This window comes from Tamandua tetradactyla, chromosome 15 (genome assembly GCF_023851605.1).
Source record: "Tamandua tetradactyla isolate mTamTet1 chromosome 15, mTamTet1.pri, whole genome shotgun sequence".
NCBI lineage: Eukaryota > Metazoa > Chordata > Mammalia > Pilosa > Myrmecophagidae > Tamandua > Tamandua tetradactyla.
Window position 1 is genome coordinate 71,534,905 of NC_135341.1, and position 17,654 is coordinate 71,552,558.

The following is a 17,654-nucleotide window of genomic DNA, read 5'->3' on the forward strand; positions in this document are numbered from 1 at the left end:
GGCTGCATCTTGAAGAATGAGTAAAATGCCATAAAATGACAGAAGTTCTGGGGTTATTCCAGATCACTTCAGACAGAATTGTTAAAGGACATTTTTGCTCAATAGGGCAGAAGTCAGGGAGGGTACAAACCATAGGGAGTTTTCAAGGACCTCATTTGTTCCTGCCTTTATTATTCTTCAGGAAGGGGACTATTGTCCGGAGGCCATCTGAGGGTAAGATACATCATATTATTAAAGAAAAATTTCCAGGAGGGAATGATGCAGCCCTTTCTATGTGATGTGACCAATTTTCATAAACATGAGAAAATTAGTGTAATAGTACTCAAGTTCAACATGCTAACTAAAGCTAGAATTCACTCCAGGCTAGGCTGTAGCACTCTGAACTGATGGCCATAGCCTATTTCTTGGGTGCCTTCCATCTAGTTCTCCCTTCTGTGCCTTGCCCTGTGTATTGCTGTCAGACAAAGTTGTTTCATGCACCACTTTCAGCTTGTCAAGAATGCTTAGGAACACCCTTTTGCCTGAAAAGGAAGTTCCAACTCCATGTGATGGCTTGGAGCCATGAACCCCAGAAAAACATGTTTTCAAACTTAATCCTTTTTTGTGGGTAGGAACCCACTGTAAATAGGACCTTTGGTTGAGGTTACTTTAGTTAAGGTGTGTTCTGCCTCGGTCGGGTGGGTTTTATTGTTGGATTCCTCTATAAGCAGAACGCAACTAAGACACAGAGAGGCAGTCACAGAGGGAAGAGCCAGAAGCAAAACAGCAGTGGAACCCAGAAGAGAAGGGAGAAGCCAGGAGACACCGCCATGTGCCTTGTTGTGCGACGAGATAAGAATCAAGGCTCGCCAGCAGCCAGCCTCAGAACACCAGTCTTTGTGAAGAAAGCATCACCTTGATGACACCTTGGCTTGGGCTTTTCTTAACCCCAAAACTGTGAGCTCATAAATTCCCATTGTTTCCCACTGCTCTCCGTGGCCAATTCCTTCTTCGATATCTCTTAAGACTTTGCCACTCAAAAGTGGACATCAGACCCGCAGCATCGGCATTATTGGGAGCTCGTTAAAAGTGCAGAATTTCCGGCTCTATCCCAGCCCTACTGCATCAGTTTAATAAGATCCCCAGGTGATTCTGATGCCCACTAAAATCTGAGCAGCACTCCAGGAAGGACACATCTCGGGCTTTGTTGCTTCCTTGAGTCTTCTGGCCTGACTGAGCTTCTTCTCCAGGAAGTGTCCCTGATCCCTTGGATTTGCACCCACCGTCACAGTCACTATGCTGAAACAGGCTTATTGAGAACTCTGCCTCCTCTCTAGATTCCCAGTTCCTGGGAGGCAGCTGTAGTGTCTTAATTCTCATGGTTTTCCTGAGCCTGAATAAATATCTGTTGAACGAATGTATGAGTGGCTTTGAGGAAATGTTAAAGCGCTCTGAAAAGTTAGCATCATGCTGCCAGGAATCCATCTGGAATCCTGTACTTGGCATTCGCTCTCAGAGCTACTCTAACCACTCCCTTGGATGGGAGAACAATGTCACTATATGCACCTCAGTTCAACCTTCAAGCCGGAGCCAGGGTTGGGGTTTCTGCTTGCAGCCACCTAGCTGGAAAGCCCCAGCAAACAAGGGCGGGCCCCCTGCAGCTCTGAACAGCCACCTCAACAAAAGCTGGGTGCTTCCTGTGGCACCCAAGACTGGGTCTGGTATGTCTTGACCCACCGGTGTTTTCCCAGGCACTTAGGACCCTAAGGTCCTTCCCTTGCTTGCTTAGGTTTCTGAAGGAGCTGAAGGCACACCCTGCACAGGGTGGGGTGCAGCTTCAGAACCTCAGAGTCAACAGATGCTGGGCCAGACTCAAAATTAAACCTCCAGGGTGGTGCGACAGTGGCTCAGTGGCAGAATTCTTGCCTGCCATGCCAAAGACCTGGGTTCATTTTCCGGTGCCTGCCCATGGAAAAAAAAAATTAAACCTCCAGTTTTACCTTCGAAGAGTGAAAGATCCTGCAAACAGCAGAAGGAGGCACTGAGCCCACTCCTTTTTTCTTCTAATTAGCCTTGCATGCTGATTTGGGGGAGCATCTCTGTTCCTGGAGAATACTGAACGGGGCTTTTTTTTTTTTTGGTTGCATGTGTGTTGTGCTGAGAGTACGTGTGTATTTAAGCATTTTCAGTCACCACATGACGTTGGTAATGCCCAAGGCGCTCCCAACTTCATTGTGATTTTTTTTTCACTTGTAACATATGTGACCACAAATTCTGCCTCAGGTGCCACCTAGCTCTCTCACCACGGCCAAGAGGGAAGGGAAACACACATCTTTCTTGCCTTTTCTCTTTGCTGCTTGAATTTTGGGGCTGCCAGAACTAAACGGGACAGTAAAGAAAGAAGAGGGAATTGCCTACTAATAAAAACAATTAGTAAAACAAATTCTTTTTAACTTTTTAGGAGCCATTTATTTATTATTTATTGTTTTCTGCATGGGCAGGCACCGGGAATCGAACCCGGGTCTCCAGCATGGCAGGCGAAAACTCTGCCTGCTGAGCCACCGTGGCCCTCCTGAAGCCATTTATTTTTATACAACACTTGTACATGCTTAATGTAGAGCACTAGGAAAATACAGAAACGCACCTCTCTGCATCCCTATGTTATAGATGAGGAAACTGAGGCTAGATAAAGTTAAAGAAGTTTCCCGAGATCACAGGGTAAGTGGCAGAGTTAGGATTCAACCTTGAGCTTGAATAAGTTTCCCCTAAAATAGAGTCTGTGAACAGGAGTTCTGATTCTTGGTTCAAGGGCCCCCAGATGTCAAAAGTTTACATTCTGGAGAAAAATTGTGGGAGATGGCAGAGGGGTAAGCGCCAGGAATCAGTCCGTCCACCAGATAGGCGGGAACTGTCTGAATCAACTATTTCAAAGTTCCGGAGTCCAGTAGAACACTGTACAGTGTCCAGGGAAGGGAGGAAGGAAGGAGGCTGATAAACTACAGTAAATACCGGTAAATTGCTCTCACTACCCATAGTTGCTGGCGCCCATCCCCCACACTTGGGGTGAGACCCAGGCATCTCTGATCACTGCTTCTGTTTAACAATCTCAGATTGTTAGGGGCGTGGCTCTGAGGGGGGCCATTATTCTGACCCATTCAGGACAAAGGTGGAAGAGGAGAGTTAAACACAGTACACTTCCTCAGAGCTGCAGAGGACACCAGAAGGGCAGCACTGGCAGGGCAGGGGCCATTCAAGAAGGCACAGCTTTGGGGAGCTATGGAAAATGCTCCTGGAGCCTTCTTTGCCCCTCACTTATCTCCTTCCCAGGGCAGTCTGAAGCTGACAGGCATTCATTCCCTTTGTGAGTCCCTGGCCTTGTTACTGCTAGGAAGGACCATATCCATGGTCACAAAACAAATCTTAATAAACTAAAAAATAATGAAATCATACCATGTACCTTTTCTGACCACAAAAGAAGGAAGCTAGGAATCAGTAACACAGTGAGAAATGGAGAATTCACAAATGTGTGAAAATAAAAGCAACATATTCTTAAACAACCAATGGGTTGAAGAGGAAATCACAAGAGAAACTAGGAAATATCTTGAGGTGAATGAAAATGAAATACAGCACACCAAACTTATGGCTGCAGCAAAGGCAGTGCTGAAAGTGAAATTTATATCTCTAAATGTTTACATTAAAAAGGAAGAAAGACTTCAACACAGAGACCTAACTGTTCTAGTTTGCTAGCTGCCAGAATGCACCACACCAGAGACGGATTGGCTTTTAATAAAAGGGGATTTATTTTGTTGGTTCTTCAGAGGAACGGCAGCTAACTTTCCACTGAGGTTCTTTCTTACGTGGAAGGCACAGGATGGTCTCTGCTGGTCTTCTCTCCAAGCCCCTGGGTTCCGACAACTTTCCCAGGGGTGACTTCTTTCTGCATCTCCAAAGGCCTGGGCTGAGCTGCAAGTGCTGAGATGAGGAATGCCGAGCTGCTTAAGCTGTGCAACGTTGTGCTCTCTCATTTAAGCACCAGCCAATTAAGTCAAATGTCACTCATTGCAGCAGACACGCCTCCTAGCCGGCTGCAGATGTAATTGGCAACAGATGAGGTTCACGTACCGTTGGCTTATGTCCGCAGCAACAAGACTAGATATGCTCACCTGGCCAAGTTGACAACTGAATCTAACTAACACACTAACTTAAAAACAGAAAGAATTGGAAAAAGCAGCGTGAAATAAGCACAAAGCAAGCAGAAGGAAAGAAACAGCAAAGATTAGAGCAGAAATAAATGAAATTGAGAATTAAAAAAAAACAATGGAGGGAATTAACAGAATTAATCAACAAAAGTCGGTTCTTTGAAAAGATCAATGAATTCAGCAAATCTGGACCTAGACCGACAAAGAAAAAAGAGGGGGGCAAATAACTAAAATCAGAATTGAAAAGGGGGACATTACTATCAATTAAATTAAAAGGATTATAGGGGAATAAAGGATTATAGGGGGATACTATGAACAAATATATTCCAGCAATTAGATAACCTAGAAGAAATGGGCAAATTCCTAAAAACACATAAACTACCTATATTCTCTCAAGAAGAAATAGTAGATCTAAACAAGCAAATCACTAGTAAAGATATTGAATTAGTAATCTGAAAATCTCCCAAAAAAGAAAAATCAGGACCACTTGGCTTTACAGAGGAATTCTATCAGACATTTCAAGAAGTCTTAACTCCGATTCTGCTCGAACTCTTCCAAAAACCTGAAAAGGAGGGATTGCTCCCTAATTCAGTCTATGAGGCCAACATCAACCCCCATACCAAAACCAGATGAAGATACCATATGAAAAGAAAATTACAGGCCAAAATCTCTTATAAATATAGATGCAAAAATCCTTAGCAAAATACTAGCAAATTGAATCCACAGTATATTTATAGAATTATACACAATGATCAAATGCGATTTATCTCAGTATGCAAGGGAGATTCAATGTAAGAGAATCAAATAACGTAATGCACCACATTAACAGAATGAAGGGGAAAAACACATGATCATCTCAGAAGAGGTATTTGACAAACTTCAGCACCGCTTCATGATAAAAACACTTAGAAAACTAGGAATAGAAGAAAACTGATTTAATGACACATGATTTAAATGACACATATGAAAGGCACACAGCTAACATCATAATGGTGAAACATTGAGAGTTTTCCCTCTACAATCAGGAAAAAGGCAAGGATGTCCACTGTGACCACTGTTATTCAACATTGTTCTGGATGTTCTTGCTAGAGCAATTAGGCCAGAAAAAGAAATGAAATGTATCCAAATTGGAAAGGAAGAAGTAAAACTTTCTCAATTTGTAGAGGACATGATTGTATACACAGAAAATCCTGAAAACTCCACAACAAAGCTCCTTGAGCTAATAAATAAGTTTAGCAAATGGCAGGGTACAGGATCAACAGACCAAATCAGTGTTTCTGTACACTAGTATTGAGCAATTGGGAAAAGACATAAAAATTCCATTTATGACAGTAACTAAAAGAATCAAATATCTAGGAATAAATCTAACCAATGATGTAAAGGATTGCACATAGAAAATTACAAAATATTGCTAAAAGAAGTTAAAGAAGACCTAAATAGATGAAAGGACATTCTGTGTTCATAGATTGGAAGAATACTGTCAAGATGTCAGTTCTACCCAAAGCAATTTACAAGTTCGACACAATCCCAATAAAAATTCTAACAACCTTCTTCGTAGAAATGGAAAAGCCAATCATCAAATTTATATGGAAAGATAAGGGGACCCAAATAGCCAAAGCCATCTTGAAAAAGAAGAACAAAGTTGGATGACTCATACTTCCCAATCTTAAAACTTATTACAAAGCCATAGTAATCAAAACAATGTGAAACTGACATAAGGACAGATATATAGACCAATAGAACCAAATTGAGAACACAGAAATCAATCCTCATATTTATGACCAGTTGATTTTTGACAAGGGTGCCAAGTCCACTCAATTGGGAAAAAAATATTCTTTTTCTCAGACAGTGCTGGGAAAACAGGTTCTCTATTTGCATGGAGTCCTACCTCATAGCATATACAAAAATCAACTAAAAATGGATCAAAGAACTAAATATAAAAACTAGAACTATAAACATTTCTTTCTAGAAGAAAATGTAGGGAAGCATCTTTAACCTTGTGTTAGGCAACAGTTTCTTAGACTTTACACCCAAAGCACAAGCAGTAAAAGAAAAAAATGGATATAGTGGAACTCATTAAAATAAAAAAAAATTGTGTATCAAAGGACTTTGTCATGAAAGTAAAATGATACCATATACAATGGGAGAAAAGATTTGGAAACCATATTATGTGATAAGGGTTTATTATCTAGAATATATAGAGAAATCTTTCAACTCAGCAACAAAAAGACAGAAAACCCAATTTTAAAATGTGCAAACATTGGAATAGCGTTTCTCCAAAGGAGATATATAAATGGCCCAACAGCCATGAAAAGATGCTCAACATTGTAAGCCATTTGGGAAATACAAATCAAAACCATGAGATACTGTTTCATATCCACTATAATGGCTACTATTATAAATAGAAAATTACAAGTATTGGGGAGGATGTGGAGAAGTAAAAACACTCATTCATTACTGGTGGGAATGTAAAATGGTGCAGCCACTGTGGAAGACAGTTTGGCAGTTCCTCAGAAACTTAAGGTTAGAATTAACATATGACCCGACAATCCCATTTCTAGGTATATACCCAAAAGAACTGAATATCAAAAAGATGTTTGCACAATGTTGTTCATAGCGGCATTATTCTTAATTACCAAAAATTGGAAGTAACCCAACTGCCCATCAACCAACGAATGGATAGACACAATGTAGTGTATACACACAATGGAATATTACTCAACATTAAAAAGAAATGAAGTTCTGATACATGTGACAACAGGGATGAACCTTGAAGACAGGATGTTGAGTGAAATAAGCTAGACACAAAAGGACAATATTGTATGACCTCACTGATATGAAGTCATTAGAATAAGAAAACTCAAAGACTCAGAATTTAGAATATAGGTTACTGGGGGATGAAGTGGAGGTATTTCACAGGAAGTAAAGTCTTAAAAATGTACAGGATTCCTATTTGGGATAAGGGAAAAGTTTTGGCCATGGGTGGTGGTGATGGTAGCACAATACTGTAAAAGCAATTAGCAGAATTGAATTATTTATCTGATGTCGTTAAAAGGAGAAATTTTAGGTTGCATGGTATTGTAAACCAGAAGTTAGGATTTAAGGGATGATTATGATTAACCCTCACTTTTACCCATTATTCAACTTTACAGTCTTATGATCACAAAAGACCTCCCCTAATGTTTATTAATGAATTACCCTGGGTCAGCCCAGAACTAACCCACCTCAAGTCCAAGGCTATCTTGATGAAAGAAGCTGTAACTAACCAAAATGGGCCTGCCTGCCCTGTGCAGTAGCTTAGACTTTAACCTATAATTTACTATACCTTATTATAATACTACACATCAGCCCATCATCATATTAAGACTGACATTTTCTTATATACATTCTGTGACTAAGCATATAATCAGTGTGTGCATGCTTAATAATTAGATCATCTCTAATTACATCATATAGAGCCATTGTGCTCATTATCTTAAAACCTGCCTGTCTTTTGATACTATAAAATTATCAGAGATATTGCAGTTCAGGGATAAAGATTTTTAGGTCATAAGGCTGTCTGGTCTGCTTTTTTTAGTAATAAACTCTTTCTCTCTTTGAAAGCCTGGTGTCTCAGGAATTGGTAATTTGAGTGCATCAAGCAGAGATCCCGCCACTTTTGATTGATATCAATACTAGGATAAATTTTTTTATAAATCCATGGAACTGCACAACGCAAACTGTGAACCCTAGGTTAAACCATAGTTGATAGTGCAATTGTAAACCATGCTTTCATCAATTTTAACAAGTGTACCACACCAATGCAAAGTGTTAATAATAGGATGATACATGGGAACCCTGTATTTTATGCATGATTGTTCTGCAAACCCACAAATTCTCTAATTAAGTTGGGACCCTCAAATAACGCTTTTCCAAAGAAAGTAAAATAGCTCTTTCCCTGCAAGAAGCCCCATCTCCACGTTAACTCCTTGAGGGAATGATGGGTTGCTATTTAAACCATTAGATCCTGGCATAAGAGAGAAACAGATGTCGCCTTATACCCAGTACTATCGCTTCCTCATCTATGATGGAGTGATAAAGAATTATTTTGAACACCATGAATTCTCATTCACATTGAAAGATGATATTTACATTCACTACCAATCCTTCAACAACCAGGGTGATGTGGAAAAGGAGATGCAGAAAATGAATCCATACAAGATTGACATAGGTGAAGTATTCCCACAGACCTAGTCAATACAAAACTGTGAAGCTGGGAGCTTTCCAGGCTCAGGAAAAGGAGCTGGTGTTTGACATTGATATGACAGACTATGCCGATGTGAGGAGTTGTTTTCTGCAGACATATGTTCTAAGTGTTGCACCCTCCTGACAATGGCTATATACATCATTGACCAAGTGTTGAAGGAGGATTTGGGATCTAAGCTGAATCTCAGGGTATATTCTGGAAAGAGAGGCATTCATTGTTGGGTCTGTGATGAATCGGTTAGAAAATTGTCCTCCACGGTATGTTCTGGGAGAGTTGAATATTTGAGTCTTTTAAAGGGTGGTCAAGAAGTTAAAAAGAAAGTTCACCTCAGTGAAAAAATTCACCCTTTTGTCAGAAGGTCTATAAACATAATAAAAAATACTTTGAAGAATATGCCTTGGTCAATCAAGACATTCTAAAAGATAAAGCAAGTTGGGTTAAGATCTTAGCCCTTGTTCCTGAAACAATTCACAGTGAACTTCAGCAAGGTTTCCAAAAGCATCACAGTTCACTTCAGTGTTGGGAGCATTTGAAGAAAGTAGGCAGCGGGTGCCAGAATATCAAAGATGACAAATGTGGGCCCTGGCTAGAATAGAGATCATGCTCCAGTACTGTTTTCCACGGCTTGCATATCAATGTTAGCAAAGAACTCAATCATTCACTGAAAGCCCTCATACGAAACATGGCGCCTTTCTGCTCCTATTGATTTGCAGAATGTGGATCAGTCTGATTCATCTGCTGTTCCAACCATAAGCTCCATCTGCCATGAACTGGATACCATTTCCACTAACAAAGAGGAAGAAGAGAATAGAGCTGAGTCTGATGTTAAACGTAGCACCAGAGATTACAAGAAGACTGGTCTAGCTCCTCCTGTGAAAATTTTTGAACAACTTCTTGAAAAACTGGATAAATACCAAAAACGAGAGCTTCTCAAGAAGAGTGATTTTTCAGAAAGATTTCTAAAGATAACAACTCCCCTCGAACCAGTATGGCTCCCTTCTACCTTCAACCAAAGATCAAATACTTCAAGAGCCATTTAATAAATATGGCAGAACCATGCATGTGCCTTAATGCTCAAAGTAAAATTTCCTTTTCTTGAGAAATAATTATGCTGAAAAGATTCCTTGAGACCACTGATGGAACCACTGTCAGGGTTCCTGGAAGAGCACTAAACGGAGGAATAAATGATAGTTGGATTTCAGATAAGATTTATAAAAGTTAATAATATGCAAAGATAATTCTAAGATTTCTGATGGAAATACTCCATTCAACCACGTGCTTTAAATAGAGTAAGCAAGTAATATATCCAAGACTCCTCTCAGCAAACTGTAACCTCCAATTTCTGGATGAGTGAGAGTTTTGCCCTTAACGCTTAGTCTCTTAAATTAATTTTACCTGGAGCGTATATCCAGCCACTTCTTATTTTGCTCATTAATGTTCTTATTGGTTGGGCCACACCCCACTGCCCATATTTTAAAAATCATTTTAAACAAGGCATCTAAACTTATCAAAACTTCAATTAAAAAAATATCAATTACTAGTAACAATATTGGGACTTCATATAGTGTTTTTTACAACTGTTGCAATTGTAGCTCGTACAGTTCTTATCCCTCCGAGAACAATTGGGCGAATCATAAAGAAGCAGCTTAGAAAAACAACCATCACCAACAGAAAACATGCTTTTTTTGTTAAAAAAAAAACTTTTTATATCTTTACATAGAATACGTAAAGTTTCATTTCTTCCATGTTTGGTTTTATGTGATAGAATATAAAGTGTCAGATTTCGCTTGCCTGGTTGCACAAGCACTCTAACCAAAGCTGTCGTTCTAATTTACATTCAATCTTTTAAGAGACATTAAGAAACAAGCTATTAGGCCAGTGCTTTCCTGTGACTTAAAATTTTTCCTTCCTTTGTACTTCCTTTAACATTGGCTCCTCTATAGTCTTTTTAAATTTCATTTTTTGGTTTATATAAAACCCCCTTTAATGCAGTCAATGTGCTGAAATACCTTGCATTCCTTTCTCTTTTGTAAGTTTTTAAGAAAAAATATTAAAGGATATTGTGCAAATAAATAAATAAATAAATAAGAGATTGAGAGAGAGAAGCAGATGTCAGAGTTCACTTTCTCAGAAAGGTGGTGCAGATGCTAGGCTTTTGTGGGTCCTTGGATGGGGAAATTGGGGAATACTAGGGACTAAGGACTGTTTCCTAGCGATTCTATAGTGTCTGTCTCTCACACCATGCCTGCTGATTAACGATGATTGGAATGATCATAAAATCAATTTGCAGCTACAAAGAAGCATCTGCTTAAGTCTGGCCAAAAATTCTGAATATCAAACCCAACAAAGTTTTAACCTTCAAAGCAGGCTTTTTTCCCCCACCAGTCTACAGTGCCAGGGACATTCAATGACATTACCTATAATCCACCCTTAAAAAAAGATGATGAGCTCTATTTCCCCTTGAAATATATTTTTAACTTAGTCACAGTCTGATTTTTTTTTTTAGGGTTGACCTAATTTCTGGGAGTTTCCAATCTATGATGCCATTTTAATATATGATTCATTTAATACATCTCTCTTCTAGTGCTTGGAAAGCTCTAAGAATATCAATCCCTCTGTGCTATAGAAATCGGTTTTCTCATTTATGTGCTATAAAAATACTCAATGCTATTTGTCAGAAAGGGATTGAGATCATTATTCTTCTGTGTCTGAATCCTAAACCAGGAGAAATGGCAAAATGTGTCACGGTAGACCCTGATGTCTTCAGACAGCGCTGTTTTAATTTTCTGGTTGCATCTAAAGATTTGTGAACCAGCTTGACTGGCTGGAATGTCTAAAGCAGTCAATTGGATTTGCTTCTGCAGAATGAGCTGTAGTTAACTGCTTTTGTCTGGCTTAAACAAACGCTGGCAATGCTGTCAGGACCCTGGCACAGCCGGATGGCACTTGCCACACCTTGCCAATTACTACTCAGCATTCAACAGCCGGGCTTGACCAAACAACAACTGCCCTTGACCCTGGCTTCTGATCATCTGTTGGCTATAAATAGGAGCTGGTATGAAGAAAAGAGAGTAAAGTGCTTAATGTACCAGCAATTCAGGGAATCCATTGGAAAGCAATATAACCAGCTTTATGTATTGAGCTTGTTTCAGGATAACTTGAGAATGGAAAAACATTTAAAAAACTAAGAATAATAAATCATTCCAACATTGAGGTGTCCTCAGCAGGAAGTGATGGGTGCTTTTATAAAATGAAAGGCTAGGAGAATTTTAGATTATATGTGTAGTCACATGGAAAGCACAAAGTAACAGTGTTTGAAGTCCCCTGGGTTTGAGAGATGTCAACTGTCAGTTTACTTAAGAAAATTAGAGTGTGTATTTGAAATCCAGTGTCACACTTTTCCCGTAACAAAAAATATAGAGGCAAAAAACCCACCATCCAATAGCCCACCATTCTGTTTCATGTAATGTGTGTCAATCCATTTATTGGATCTCACGTTAGAGCTAATGACTGACAGACGAGAAAGCAGTGTTTTGTTGACTCAGATTTGAACTGGGTAGTCCTAAAAATAGAGCACCAGGAAGAGAATCTCCATGTGTTATTTTACTAAATATCACATAGTCGAACAACACAAGGCAGGGTCTAGGGAAGAAGCAGGAAATGCATTTTTAGATCCAAAACTGAGATTACCTTGGATGTGATGGATGAGATGGGAGCCACACATTCTCAAGGGGATGCAAATATAGCCCAGCAAGAAAGGAAAGAGCAACCAGGTGGAATTCAAAAAAGAAAAGAAAAGAACATAGCTGAGTTCAAGCTCCGGAGAAATTTAAATAAAACTGCCCAAGTCATGTCTCAGGGCCATACATTCAGAGGTCAAGACACACACAGACAGGCTCAGGGAGCTCCCTCTGCAGCTACTCACACCAGGACAGCTGGGGATGAGATTCACTGCTGACAACTGGAGCGGGGGGTGTGTGGACAGCATCAGCAACTGTGGGCTTGGCAGGACTCCATGAAGCTGAGGGCAGGCCTGCCGGGCACCACCTGACATCACTAAGCCTCCTCTGCCTCCCTCTGCCAAGGCAGGTGCAGAGGTCTGGGAAGAGCGGGCCAGTGAGTTCAGCCTTTGTGATCAGTGGACCCACTTTCAAAATGAAAAATGGTCCTGAGGACTCCTGTCATGGAAAGACCGCAAGCCAGTAGGAATTCAATACAGTTTTTAGAAGTCGCTCGTATTTTGTTCCATACAATATCGTCTATATATTTTCGAGAACAAGTCATACCAAAAATCGGTGAAGCAAGTTAATTTTTCAGACTTATGGATGGATTGAGGTCCCCTTGGAAGTAGAAAGCACAGGCAGAACATTTGGTCATGTGATGCTGGCTTTGGAGCCAGCCACTTGATTAGAAGCTGCACTACGCGCCTCTGGGACAACGGTGATAGCAGAGGTTTGAAACCACTCTCTGTGGCAGCGCCACTTTCCCTGATTTTAGAAGCACTGATATCCCTTTTTGATATTTATCTCCAAGGAGGAATTTGTAAAAGACTTTCTTTATCATGTTTCTTGGTTGCTTTTCATTATTCAATCAAACGAATCTCAATCAAAATTTAAGGGATCCTTTTTATCCTTTCCCTAACACAGATCTTCCTTTTCTAGGAGGTTCTGTACATATTGACCCCAGGTCTTAGGTCACTGCTCACTCACTGAGAGTCTGAGAAAACCAATGTCATCTCAGCAGTGAAGGTATTCCTCACACAATCTGGTACTCGAAAAGCAAACCGAGAAACTGTGATAAACAGTAGCTGGCAAAGATGTTGGTTTCAGAAGAATTCCCATAATAGTGCAAATCCTCTCTCAGAAGGTAGATTTGTAAAGTGCTAGGGGGCCGATAAGGAAAAGTGATAAAGCTGATTTCCCACAGTTCAGATTCTCTGAGGAGAGCCCACCCAAACCCACCATCAAACATTTTTTTCCTTGGAAGACCATCCTTTTTATTTTTTTTTATTAATTTTTCAATTTTTTAAAAAAAGTAACAACAAACACATGCAAACATTCTTAACCTTTGATCATTTCGTTCTACATATATAATCAGTAATTCACAATATCATCACATAGTTGCATATTCATCATCATGATCATGTCTTAGAACATTTGCATCAATTCAGAAAAAGAAAGAAAAAGACAACGGAAAAAAATTCATACATACCATACCCCTTACCCCTCCCTTTCATTGATCACTAGCATTTCCATCTAAATTTATTTTACCATTTGTTCCCCCCATTATCTATTTTTATAGGAAGACCATTCTAATCGGTAGTGTAAGCTGTTATACGTATCGAGAGAATGGTAGAACCTTGTGAGAGTCCACTCCTCAAATTTTATACCCAGAAATGCCAGTGAGTTTTTAGAACCCAGAACAGACATTAACATACCATTCCTCAATTATTGTCCTTGGAGGCCGAAATGGTATACGAGTCAGGCACCACCTGACGTCGAGAATGGAGAAATGCTGGTCACCACAAAGTAGATGGGCCTTCCTGGTTGTAATCTGCACTTTGTGCTTCCCACTTTGCTTTGTTGATGGGGGAAATGACTTCTCTGGAGTTGCTATTCCAGGCCCCACAGGTCTCTTGGTTTTTCAAGCCAGGGCTGGCAGTGGTAGGGGACCTGATTTTACCATTTTGAGCTCCATTCTCATTTTCTACTCATTCTGAGAAACTTTGAAGTCACCTAAAATTGTTACTCTGGACTCAAATTTTACTGGGGGTGGGCTCACCACTGAGAGCAACCAAGTTGCTTTGCTAACCTGGTGCTTCTCTTGTCTTTCTCTGCAAGAAGAAGGCTGACAACATGAGTCTGACTAAAAGGAGTTCCTTCTTAGGTAGCAAAGAGGGCATATCAGCCAGAGAAGCAGAACCAGCAGGAGGCATATATTAAGGGATTCATTGCAAGGAGTTGGCTTATTCCCCACTATTGTGGGGAATGGCTAGGCAAGTGTGAAATCCAGAGTGCTGGAAGGAACTCTTCAGCACAGGATGAAGAAGCTGTTGTTCACTGCTGGGATTTCTTGTGCCTTGGGGAAGACTGAGCTCTGCTCTTAAGGCCTTTCAATTGATTGAATCATGTCCACCCAGATTATTGAGGATAATCTCCCTTACTCAATGTTAACTGATAGTTGACTTTAATCACATCTGCAAAATGCCTTCACAGCAATACCTAGACTAGTGTTTGATTGAATAACTGGGGTATAGACTAGCCAAGTTGACACATAAAACTGAGCATCACAGAGAGGCATAGTACTGTATTCCCTTCGGACCACACTGAGGGAGCTTTACAACATCCCCAGCTGTTCTTAACATAGTGCTAGGCACAAAGTTGACAACAAATGCATATTTGTTGAACAAAAGAAAGAATGAGCAAACGAAATCATGATGAGGCATAGAGTTGTGGGTACAGGACCCAAGCCCGTTCCTGGGGGTGGACAATAGGCTAAATCACACTGGACACTTACCCCAAACAATTTCATGTGAGCAAAGGAAGAAAATTTTGTACCAAGGACCTCATCAAAGGGGAAAAACTCATAAAGGACAAATAGATATGCATGTGGAGAAGAGTAGACCCTTCAATCGATGGGAAGGAAGCCATGAAGAGGAACTACCAATGTTCTTCAAACCTTGCCAAAGCATCCCCTCTGCATCCCACGCCCTCTTAGAAGCCAAAGACACCAAAGTGATGGAAATAGAGGCTCCGAACACTAACATGTGGGAGGGGCAGTAGCTGGTGGGAATCTCCCACCATTCTACCACTATCTGTAAATCCTGGGCAAAGAATTTCCACTTTATGATCCTTAGTTTCCTTATTTATAAATTGATCTTAAAAATAGCTACCTCTCTGGATTATAGTATGTGCCAAGGGCAGTGGGGTTACCTTGAATCTAATGAAGCCTGAACTTCAGGGTTCCTCACTTACTTGGGACCCTTCCAAGCATCCTCCCAAAATGAGAGAACAGACAGCAACCCAGAGAAAGGCTGAAGTGTGCAGTGCCTAAGCAGCCTGGGCGACCTTTGTGCCGAGGTGGTAGTTCTTGGCTACTACCTCCACATTCAACCGACTCCAGCAAACATTTGTCTTTTAGGAATGAATCGGGCAGCTGATTTCACTCCAAGGAGGAGGATCTGAATTAGGTGGTGGGAAAGAAGCCGATCCATTTTCAAAAATGTTAGCTACTCTTATTACTTAAAAAGTCTTGCACAGTTCTCGAGTCCATACTGGGTAAACAGTAGATGAGAAGAGTTATGTAGAGTTTTATAGATATTCTCAGGAACTGAATTTTGAGTGGGATTTCATTTTCCTTTTGGGTTACTGAATTGATCTTCTAAATGGTTTCTTATGATTAGGACACAATGGGTAAAAACAGTGGATTCTCAGGCTTGGTGCTAAAAATAAAATATTTTCTTAATGGTCTCAATCATTTTCCCATTTTATTTTGAGCCCTCACCAACTAGTTCTGGCTAGCAAGAAATTGAGAGTGGAGTCTGGTGGGCAGAATTAAAGAGATGAAGTAAACTAATAAAGCCAGAAACACTGTAGACGGATCTAAACCAAGGCTTGTCTCTTCCAAACAGATGCCATCCCCTTTTCCCTGATGATTGGAGATTTCACATTTTTTGCCCCCAATTACTGGAAAAATTATGGGAGAAGGCTAAAACTTTTGTTAAAAGCCCCATTTGTTAAAACTTGACTAGATTGGCCTCTATTATTATCAGGAGACCTTGGGCCCAGCTATACTGAGTACTTTCTTGAAATTATGAATTATGCCACTTTGCTACTATCATGATTCCAGCTGCAAGGGGAATATTTGAAAAAGTTTAAACTGTCTTTCCCTGTAAGAAGGAGACAATGTCAAGGAAAATTAAACTCGGGGATCAATCTCCAACTGTTATTATCCAAAATGTTCTAACACTGTGGTATGTACTGTGTAGCTCTGTACTTGTAAAAAAAAAAATGTCAGAGTAATAAAACTTGTTGTTGCAAAAGATAAATCTCATTGGCTTAACATTAGGGTATTTCTTACCCTCATAAAATTTTACATAGATCAGGTGGTCCTATTCCTTCCTGTAGCTCTGCCATCTGGAATCTCTGGCCTTCGACGGCATCTCAGCAGGAGAAGAGAGTGATGGAGTACATATTCCAGCCATCAACTGCTTTGGTACCTTCTATTTCTGCTCAGTTTTCACTGGCAACACCAGCCATACAACGACAACTTATTGCAAAGCAGGCTGGGAAACATAGAGGACAGCACAGGTATTTGATATTCTCCTACAGTCTTTACCACCCATAGAAACCAGTAGAGAGAAGATGATGGAAGAGAGCAATTCAGGCATTGGTTCATTCAATGAGTATTTTCTGAGAACCTGCTTTGTGTTGGGCCCTGTTCTGAAGCAGGGAACTGAGCATGTTCTCTAGCAGAGGACATGAGGGACCTGGCTCTGATCTCCATGTTGTTTCCAGTCTGATGGTGTGATAGATAACAAACACATTTCATTGATCTTGCATGGAAAGTGAAATTGGAAGCAAGCAGTTTTATTCACCCTGGGTTATTTGTCCAGATTTTTTTTTAGGAAATTCTGATTTTAAATGATATGTGCAATTTTGATACCATGGGGTCACATCACTGTAATTAGAAGAGAGAAAGTAAAGAACAGAGAAACAAAAACATCTGTCACCTGGACTGATACAACGGCATCCTACCTGACCTTGCTCAGTCTGTTATACCCCACCCCTGAACTCACAGTCTGCTCACCACGCAGCAGCCAGAGTGATTTTTGTAAATTGGAAGTTATCTGCTCAAACACTATAATGGTTCTCCATTTCATTCAGAGTACAAATATGTCCTTACTGTGATCTGCAAGGCTTTACCTGATCTGGCCCGTCTACTCCTCAGACATCATCCCCTTGCTCCTCTCCCCACTCACTCACTCTGCTTCTGCTCCCAGGGCCTCCCTGCAGCTCTTCAAACGCATCAAAGACATGCCTGCTTGGGGCCTCTGCACTTGCTGTTTTGCCTGCCTGGACTCTCTTTCCCCTATCAGCCCCCTGGTTTGCTCCCTCGCTGCCTGAAAGTTTCAACTGAAATTAATGTCACTCTATTGGAAAGGATACCCAGCCTATGAAATAGCCCCCCTCTTCTCCATCCCAGTAACTTTTTTTTTCTTCCAAGTTCTT

General features: G+C 40.5%; 1 protein-coding gene and 1 pseudogene across 1 annotated transcript in view; both read left to right on the top strand.

The window, feature by feature from the left end:
• The window catches only part of LOC143656862 (uncharacterized), a 66,702-nt gene that overhangs the window by 40,495 nt on the left and 8,553 nt on the right, over nt 1-17,654 (top strand). Inside the window, exon 5 of the mRNA XM_077128634.1 lies at nt 16,551-16,733. The gene's annotated coding sequence lies outside the window, so the exon portion shown is untranslated. The remainder of the gene's footprint in view (nt 1-16,550; nt 16,734-17,654) is intronic.
• On the top strand, nt 1,400-17,549 carry LOC143656863 (DNA primase small subunit-like; annotated as a pseudogene).